The following is a 10,505-nucleotide window of genomic DNA, read 5'->3' as shown; positions in this document are numbered from 1 at the left end:
GGGGAAAAAAATAACATTCATTTATAATGTAATATTATCCTTCATCATCCTTTGAGGGAATACTGGAGTTGCACTGAGGTATAGATGGAGGTGTGTGGAGCGGGCCTATTTATCAATGATCATATACTGCAATGCGATCAATGGCACGATATTAGTGCCCATGATCGCATTGCAGTATGCGATAGCACCCGAATGTATGATTTAGCACACACAGGGATGGGCTATGCCATCTGTGTTGCAGCAGCTATTTCAAAGTGGATGACAATGCCGTCTGCACTGCAGGGGCCATATCAAACAGTTGCGGCGGAAAGGCTGGGGGGATGGGGCTTAGTGCCAGCATCCTCCTAAGGAGCTTTTTCTACAGTCAGGAGGGCTCCCATTGGTAACGCAGCCTGCCTGTTAGCCTGAAATGGGAGTATCTGGTCCAACCTTTCCCCGGAGCGTGCGTATATTTTTGCAGACTGCCCGCCATTTTACAGTAGCAGCGTTTTGCGTGGTAAGTTCTAACTGCAATCAGAGCTTCACATCTGCTACATTGTGCCTGGCCACCAGTCCTCCTCTATCCTTCATTGTTGGGGTCTGTGAGTTACACTGGAGGGGGATGCTGATGCCATAATTGCTTTTTAGTCCTAAGCTAGTGTGCTTGTTGGGTAGCCAGACTGCATAGGGACCTACTCAGCAGGATGGTTTTTCTGTGCCTGTTGTTGCCATAACCTATTCAGAACTCTGCACATTATTCTATCAATCTCTGAAAATTTGTGCACTTGTGTCTTTGTATGTCATTTGCTGCACTATTTTTCGGTCTGCTATTTTCATAACCTTACTCTGTGTGGGTTATATCTGCTTAAATCTCCTATTGTCTCCACCCTTTTGCAATATGTCTGGGAAGGGCAATGCTGCAGGAGTACCCTCTGAAAAGGCCAGAACTGTCCAAAAAGTTTTTGCTTGTGCTAAATGTAATTTTCTTCTTCAGGGTCCACAGGGATGCCATGGGGATATTATGGTTGGAGAGTCAAGGCACCAAACAGTTAAAGCTGCAGCTCCCAGGATGCCTCTGATCCTCCCCTATATATACCCTGCCCCCAGCCATAGGACTTCAGTTGTTCGTTTGGTGCCGCAGGATCAAGACGCACCTTTGTAACAGGGCAGTCTTAAGCTCTTATTTTGTTTTATTTATTTTTTGGGGTTGGCAGTACTAAGTGTCTGAATTAAGGCGCATGTACTGCGACTCCATCTACCTCCGTCGGGCCGCAATACCAGTAACTGGGCTGGTGATTTCGGCGGGTCTCGGCTGAGCTTGCAGCTATGCTGCGACCCAGACTGCAACTGGACGCACAGAGAAGTCAGGTAAGGCGATTCCTTTCTTACGGGGAATCGCGCGCTGCAGTCCTTGCTTTTGGTGTCAGAGATGCCTAAGATTGTCCGCGTCCTCGTTACACAACCGGGGCCTTACCGTCTGACGCTGGGGATCGGCAGCAGACGCTTCTGCTGCCACGAGGCCAGCGTACCCAGCTGGTTAATGCAGCTTAGGGAAGCTAGGTGCTCTCCCGACCCAGACGAAGGGTTTTGCGTCACTGAGTTGCTCCGCCCACCCTTATGTATTTGAGACGCCCACGGTCCACGCCCAGAGCGTTCTGTAGCTGTTGGTCTCCGGAGGGTTAGGGTCAGTCTCCCTGTATACCTCTCCCTTGCTTAAGGTATATAGTGCTCTATATCCTACTATTCCTTTGTGTTTGTCTAGTTGATCTAGAGTCGATTGTAATTTATATTACATATGCATTGTATGTGACTGTTTGCTAGCTGCTGTATTGACAGTCTTTTATTTCTGTCTGTCAATTATAACTATCACTGTTTTTTTGTTTTTTTCTCTCCATCATCTGGGGTGGAGGTTTTTCTCGGAGTACTTCACATTCGTTAAGATTTTGTGAAGGCTGTCGCATAACCAGGGCCGTAGCTAGGGTAGTGCGGCCGGTGCCATCGCACAGGGCACCACAGGTCAGGGGGCGCTGTTTGGGCCTGTAAAATTTCTGTTTATTATCATTCTTGCTTGTAGCTTCCTCTTATTTCATCCCCAGCATCTACTGGCCTCTCCTATCTCTTCCCTGGCCCTTCCCCATGAAGCCATGGCCGTTTTTGGGTGCATTATGTCCCTTTGAAAAATGAGGGGGCGCCAATGCTCTTTCTGGCACAGGGTACCAAAATGTCTAGTTACGGCTCTGCACATAACATTGCATTTATTGACTTTATTGAACATGTCAAAAGATGAAGGGAAACAGGAGGGGGAGCCACCTGTGCTGGTTTGATGTAAATCATGTATGGCTTCTATGTCCCCTCAGGACATAAAGGCTAGTTTGTGTGTTGTCTGTTATAAAGAGCCACCTAACCAGTCCAGTTTACCTGTCTCTGGATAAGAGCCATCTTGGGTCTCCTCTTTGTCCCAGGTAATGAAGCAGGGTATGGATTGTATGGCTGCGCCTACGATGCCTCCTTGGATGGGATGTCCACAGTATGCTATGTTTGCACCTCCTATGCATCCTTCCTGGAAGGATGTTTAAGGACCTTCTAGTCAGAGTATGGCTCCATCTAATGTTGATAACAGACCAGTAGTGACTAAGGCACATAAGCGCAAGTTATCTTTTTTTCAGTCTGCACAACAAATGGATTCAGACGTATCATCAGAGGAATCGGATGATGCGCAGGTTCCTCTCCAGGGTCTAGCTCGGGGGAGGAGGACCATACGTCCACAGTGGATGTTCCTTCTTTGGTGAAGGTGGTTAAATCAGTCCTAGATATTCAGGATGATGAACCAGCTCATAGTAAGAAGGCTCCAATGTTTACTCACCACCAGAAGGTGGCTAAAACGGAGTCTCCTGTATCTGAACAGCTCACTGAGCTTATGGATGAGGCATGGGGTAACCCGGACAAACAATTTTATGTGAATAAAAGAATAACATCGTATCCTTTTCCAGCTTCTGTCTGTACTAAGAGGGATGTGTATGCTCATGTAGTATTTCTGATTATATGCGTTACATTACCTATTCTATCGGCATCTTCTCTGAAGGATTCCACAAATAGAAAAATTGAAGCATGTTCTAAGGCAATATTTTCATCATCTGGAGCTGTTACTCATCCAGCTATGGCTGGACCCCGGGTAGCTAAAGCTGAAAATGGATGAGGGCATTGGAAGATTCTCTACCAGAGAGAACAGATGATGTATATCTCCCACATACGGGAAGCGGCTTCCTATTTGGGAGGAGCTGCAGTAGATGCTGGAAATCTAGCTTCTAAAGCATCAGCAGCTTCAAAGTGGCACACAGGGCCCTCTGGTTAAGATCCTGAAAAGCTGATACAGGATCAAAGAGGGTGCTGGAAGTCTTACCTTTCTATGGAAAGGTACTTTTTGGCGTAGAGTTGGATAAGATAATAGCTACTCTGGAGGCTTCAAAATCCGCAGGTCTGCCATCCACGGCTATAAAGTCTAAGCAGGTTTCTTTTCGGTCAAACAACAGATGTCTGGGTCCGGGAAGTGGTCTCTCAGGGGTATGCCCTCACTTTCATGAGGCATCCTCCCCTGAAGTTTTTTTGCACAAATCCTCCATCAGATGCGGTCAAGGCCTTGGCCCTTCAGGAAGCCTTTCACACCCTGCTGCAGGCGGGGGTAATAATCCTGGTTTCTGTGTCACAACAGGGAAGGGGTGGTTATTCCAATCTATTTCTGGTTCAGAAACCGAATAGGGCCTATCGCCCTATACTAAATCTAAAAACCCTCAACAGGTTTATCCATGTACCCAAGTTTCATATGGAAACTCTCCAGTCAGTTATTTTGGTAATGGAGCCGGGGGATTACATGGTTTCCCTGGACATTCAGGATGCATATCTGCATGTTCCTATTATACCATCCCACCAAGAATTTTTAAGGTCCTTCAGCAACATTACCAATTTCAGGCTCTACCATTTGGCCTATCTACGGCTCCCCTGGTATTTCCCAAATAATATCAGCCATGACATACTTCAGAATGGGAAAAATCTAAATCTCAATTCACTGAATTTGCATCTCTGGTTCCAGAAATTCAAGATTGAGTCCCAGCACTCAGTAACTAGCGAGAATACAAAAGGAGGAATTCCAGCCGTCATTGGATTTTTGGGATTCATGCTTGCATATCCCCATTTGGGAACCTCATCAAGCATTCCTTCAGATTGTTAAAAGGGACTCCTACTTTAAGTTCAGAGCCCTTCCCTTTGGCCTTTTCTTCACTCGGGTATTTAGTAAAGTGATGGTGGTATTGGCAGCACATCTTTGATTTCGGGGAGTAACAATTGTCCCTTATCCCGATCTCTTTAAAAAGGCCTAGTCTGTGGACATCTTCAATTCTCATGTCCGACTAACTCACCACACTCTCATCCCATGGGTGGATTGTGAACTTCAAGAAATCAAATCTCGCACCATCTAGGAGACTGTTATTTCTGGAGATCCTATTCAAAACGTCCTTACAGAAAATCTTTCTTCCTATAGACCAGATCCTGGCAATTCAGTTCATGGCAATTCTGATTCTCAAAGGTCGGACTCCATTCACTTGTGTATTCGCCTCTTTGGGAAGCTGCTCTCCTCCTTCAGTTCGGCAGGTTCCACTAGGGGGGCATTTCATTTGGACCTGCTCTCCAAATGCTTTGACTCTCCACCTGTCCAAGGTCATCCAGCTCTCCTCTCGACTGGTCTTTCTCTCCTTTGGTGTTGGACTCTAACCCATATCCAAGGCGGTCGCCTGTTCACGATCTGACATTGGACATTAGTGACTACGAACAACAGTCTGAGAGGCTGGAGTGCTGTATTTTTCCAAAATCCGTTTCAAGGCATTTGGTTCCTCGCTCACTCCTGCAAGAGCATCCAGTAAAAGTCCAGTTAGACAATGCCACAGTGGTGGCATACATCAATTGTCAAGGGGGCATGAGAAGTGCACTTGCCATGAAGGAGATGCTCCACATTCACAAGTGGGCTGAAAAGCATGTACCTGCCATAGTGGCTGTATCCATTCCCATGGTCAACATTTTGGAAGCAGATTACGTCAGTTGTCAGGACCTACACCCTGCCAAGCGATCCCTTCACCCGGATGTCTTCCAGGATCTGGTAGCAAAGTGAGGGTTGCCCGACATCGATCTCATGGTATCTCTGCTCAACCGCAAAGTTCCTCTTTATTGCTTCAGAAAAAGGGAACCAGAACCTTTGGTTGCCGGGTCTCTATCCATTCCGTGGACTCTTCACCTCATCTACCGGTTCTCTTCATTCCCACTTCTGCCCCAGTTCTTGAAACACTTCAAGTGGGAATGAGCAACAGCGATCCTTGTGGCTCCACCTTTCCTCAGCTTTATTTAATGGCGTGACTGTAGAAACCTCTATCCTAAAGCTCTATCCTACCCTTTGCCTTTAGGATAGAGGTTTCAACAGCCACGTCATTGAACAAAGCTGTGTAAAGGCTGAATTGTCCTGAAGCAGTCAATCCAACTATGCTTAAAGCTCGAAAGCCTGTAACCGCTGCACATTACCATAGTATCTGGTTGACTTATGTGGCTTGGTGTGCGCAAAATGAGTTTCCTCCTTCTTCTCTCCTGTCTTCTCCTGTTTCTTCAGGAAGGTTTGGATGCGGGCCTGTGCCTGGAATCCTTGATGGTGCAGGTTTCAGCCTGGTCTGTCTTCCCAGTGTTGATGAACCTGATCCCGGAGTTGCAGACTTTCATGCAGGGGTCCTCCATCTCCAGCCTCCATTTCTTCCTCCCACGGCTCCATGGGACTTGAAATCTGATTTATTTGAACCACTTGATTCGGTGGACTTGAAATACCTCGTTTGGAAGACTGTCTTCCTACTGGTATTTGCTTCTGCCAGGAGAGTTTCCGAGCTTGTTGACTTGTCTTGTCGCTCTCCTTGGTTTTTCACGATGGCCGGACAGAGCTCCGTACAAAGCATTTCTTTCTGCCAAAGTTTTTTTCAAAATTTTACATCAACCAGCCTTTAGTGGTTCAGGTTCTTCCCAGCAAAGATTCATCAGCGCATTTTTAGGATGTGGTCCGGGCTCTGCAACTGTAAATCTTCCGTAAAGTCGAGGTATGGAAAACAAGTGACTTATTATTTATGATTCTCAATTATGGGGTTGGCTGGCTTCTGAGCAAACAATATCTCGATGGATCAGAGAGGTTATCAGACAGGCCTACATTGCCGGAGGCCAGCCTGTGCTTTTCAGAGTGTCGGCTCACTCCACTAAGGCCCTCATTCAGAGCCGCACGCTCTGAGCAGAGCGCACGCTCTGAATGAGGGCCGGCCTCCATGAAAATGGAGCGTCCTTCTGGACGCTCGTATAGCTGTGGGTCACCACCCACAGGCTAGACGAGCGTGCATTTTGATGGCCGCGATGGTCGAGACCATCGCGACCATCGAAATTGCGAGCCGGAGCCTGCGGTTGAGGTTTTCAACCGCAAGCTCCGGAGTGATTTTGGCTCTATCAGAGCCAAAATCACTCCCACTGACATCACTAGTGATGTCAGTGGGCCGGCTTTTGACGGGAGGCGTTCCCGTGGGAACGCCCCCGTCAGGGAGGCACGCCTACCAAAGGGGCGTGCTGTCAATCAACATTGACAGCACGTCCCCTTTGATCGGACACAACGAGCGAAGGACTTTCCTTTGCTCATCGCGTCTGGCGCATGCGCACGACGGAGCTCCCTCCGTCGTGCGCATGCTCAGTCCAGAACATCGACCCACTTGCGAGCGGACAGCCGCTCGCGAGTGGGTCTGAATCAGGCCCTAAGTCGGTTTGCACCTCTTGGGCTGTGCGGCATGGGTTTCTGCTGATCAGCTGTGTTGTGCTGTCACCTGGTCCACTGTGCATACCTTTTTGTCAAATGTTATAGATTTGATACATTCGCGTCTAATAAGGCCAGTTTTGGGCGCAGGGTGTTTCGTGCAACTACAGCGCCTTCCCTCCCTTTGAAGGCTGCTTTGGTACATCCCCAGTGAATAAAGGAGAAACCAGATATTTGTACTTGCTAGTAAAATCCATTGCTCTGATTCCATAGGCGGCACTAGACGCCCTTCCTGTGCTGCTGTTTTGGTTTGGCTGTGTTTGTTTCTCTTATTTTTGTGATGTGTCTGGTCACTTTGTCGTGGGAAATTCTTTCCCCTTCGCTTTTCTCCTCTCTCTTCTATCTCTGGGAGGGCTTGGTTAAACTTAGCTGACGTCAGGTGAGGTATAGAAGGAGAGGAGCCAAGTTCAAATCAACTAGGATTTAAAGTGCCAGGCTCCAAACACCACCATCTATACCCCAGTGTAAATCCAGTGTCTCCCATGGATTTGGGGGAATGGAGTTTACTGGTAAATACAAAAATTTGGTTTTATTTTCTTGTTCTGGGCACTAAATAAGCAGAAGGAGCAGTCTGGGCTCACTGATGTGTCCTAGTTCTGGGAAGAAAAAAAAAAAAACCCAGGCAAGTAGGAATACACTTTCACAATTCGCAGATAGGTGAATAATCACTCATTGCATCAAATAAATGAATTTGCCTGTTGTTGATATGATATCCTGAAACTGGGTGTGGTATACTTTGTCGACATTCATATCATGTTGTAATGTTGACATTGAAACACAAGAAGAGAAAGAAATGTCCTCTTTGTTGGCGCACTGAGAATAAATGTAAAATATAACTTTTAATTCATTGAGATAAAATGTAAATAAACTTCTAATGTGAAATATGAAAAAATATAAGTATTAAAAATAATAAATAAATGTGTGTGTCGTTATTGTCCCAATAATAATAAAGATATAATTAACCTAAGATCCTCGTTGTTGTTATGCCTCCAATTTACACTAAGATCCTGACGTACGTTTCACATATACAAGTTTTTTTTCAAGGCAACCCGAGTGTGCCATGGAGTGGGTTGATATTGATGCCGACCAGCCAATGAAAAGAGTCCAATACAGTCACGTTTTCAATAACCAATGAAAGGTTCCCAAGTGGGAAACCAATTGAAAACTCATATTCCTACCATGTGTCCTGTTTCAGCCAATCACGCTGTATCAACTACAATTCAACATGTGTATTTACACCCTGTACATAATACACTTATTTACATTTATTTTTATACTTAATATATTTTTAATATTTTCTATGAGTACATATAGTATGGTATATGTGTAATTAAAGAACCAATTATATATTGTTTCTCTTTTTAGATAGGCTATTTGTTTAATAGATAATTGATAGATTTATAAATAGTAGTTAATCAGGTTTCTAAATATATTTCCTGCCTAACATTAGTTTTTAAAGCTAGGAGAACGATCGGTTTGATATGATATATGACATAAATTTTGATAGCTCCGTACATAGTAGTAAGCTGAATTCATTCATAATAATTAACTAAACCCCTTTACTTACCATTTGTTCCTGTTGATATAGCGTGATTGCCTGAAACAGGACACATGGTATGAATATGAGTTTTCAATTGGTTTCCCACCTGGGAACCTTTCATTGGTTATTGAAAACATGTGACTGTATTGGACCATTTTCATTGGCTGGTCGGCATCAATATCAACCCACTCCATGGCACACTCGGGTTGCCTTGAAAAAACTTGTATATGTGAAACGTACCTCAGGATCTTGGTGTAAATTGGAGGCATTACAACAATGAGGATCTTAGGTTAACTATATCTTTATTATTATTATTGGGACTATAATGACACATTTATTTCATATTATTTTATTATTTTTTAATACTTATATTTTTTCATATTTAATGTTAGAAGTTTATTTACATTTTATCTCAATGAATTAAAAGTTATATTTTACATTTATTCTCAGTGCGCCAACTCAGAGGACATTTCTTTCTCTTCTTGTGTTTTGATTCTTCATTGTCCTTGGCAGCATCCCCAGCATCCTGACAAATAATATAATTTGAGAACAATTAAATTGGTGTTATTGTGTTACTAATCTATTTATACCCACTGGTGCAAAAGTTTCTTCCTTGTTCCCCTTCCCGATACAAATGTTGACATTGACCATGTTGACAGTGTTGAAATAACATGATTAGAATGCTGACAAAATGTCCTTAGTGGTCTAGCGATCACTTACCTGGTATGACGGTGATGTTATGTGAAATTCCGATGGATCCTGCAGTGCTTCCAGTGCTGAGTATCGGTAAGCCTAACCTTCCCTCTAGTGCCTAGCCTTAACCCTCCCTCTCCGGTCGATTTCAGATGTTGGCATTATGAAAATGTCGACATTCTGCATGTGCCAACATGTTCAATGTTGCCATCATAACTGTCAACATTGTGATGTTGACATTATGAATATCGAAATTGGAAATGTAGACGTCATAGGGTATATTTACTAATGTCTGGGTTTATAGAAGTGGAAATGTTGCCCATAGCAACCAGATTCTAGCTATTATCTTCTATAAGGTGCTAGATAAATACGTAGAAGCTGATTGGATGCTATGGGTAACATCTTCACTTCTTTAAATCCACACTTTAGTAAATATACCCCCATGACTACATCCATTGCTCCAATTCCATAGGGGGCACTAGATGCCCTCCCTGTGCTGTTGTGTTTTGGTTTGGCTGTGTTTGTCTGTTTCTCTTGTTTATGTGACATGCCTGGTCACTTTGTCATCCCGCTGGAACCATGCCCTAGTAAGATTCTTCTAGGAGTTGACCTGGATTACTGTTCTGTTCTCAAAAATATGCACTCTTAAAAGGAAAGTGTTATGAAAGTAAATTAGAGAAAACTCCAACCTGTACAGCTGGATTGATAATCTGCTCCTCGGTGTAAACATAATAGATTATGTCTAACAAGATGGGAATTTTTTTATATCACTTCTATTGTACTAGTTTAAAAAACTGGTAAAAAGATACATGAGATAGATTAGCCACATACTATGGACATGGCATATGCTTACTTCGCCAGTAAATTGTTTTATTGCATAATTAAGCATTAAAATCATTCTTTGATGAGTCAGCTGGAATGATGGAATATTGCAACATTTTGTGTTATTCTACTTCCATTTCCCATCAGAATGCCAAGCTAAGGTCAAACGAATGCAACAACAACAGATGTGTTTGTGTCGAAATTTCATTGCTGGACTAAAATGGAAACAGCCAGAGATTTAAGGAAACAGGATTTTAAGATGCTCTTAGGGCTGTACACAGAGTGGACAGTTAACTACATACTGGACATTATAATATATGATTTACAAAATACAGTAGTAAGAGTAAAAATAGATTAACTCCTTTATGACAGAGAGATTGTTTTCCTACATGGCCAGACCACATTCCACATGTATGAAATTAATAAACTTTTTTTTTTTAATATACTACACAGTAAAACTGGTAAGTTTCACATATTTGTAATAGTACAGCTGAACAAATACATTTTCTTAAGTGCATAGGTGTAACTATAGTTGGTGCAGTTGCTACAGGGTCCTGGCTGCCTCAAGCAGCACTGCTACAGTCATTACAAAACAAAACT

This window comes from Taudactylus pleione, unplaced genomic scaffold (assembly GCF_031769625.1).
Source record: "Taudactylus pleione unplaced genomic scaffold, aTauple2 ptg000737l, whole genome shotgun sequence".
Taxonomy (NCBI): domain Eukaryota; kingdom Metazoa; phylum Chordata; class Amphibia; order Anura; family Myobatrachidae; genus Taudactylus; species Taudactylus pleione.
Note: the sequence above shows the minus strand (reverse complement) of the source record.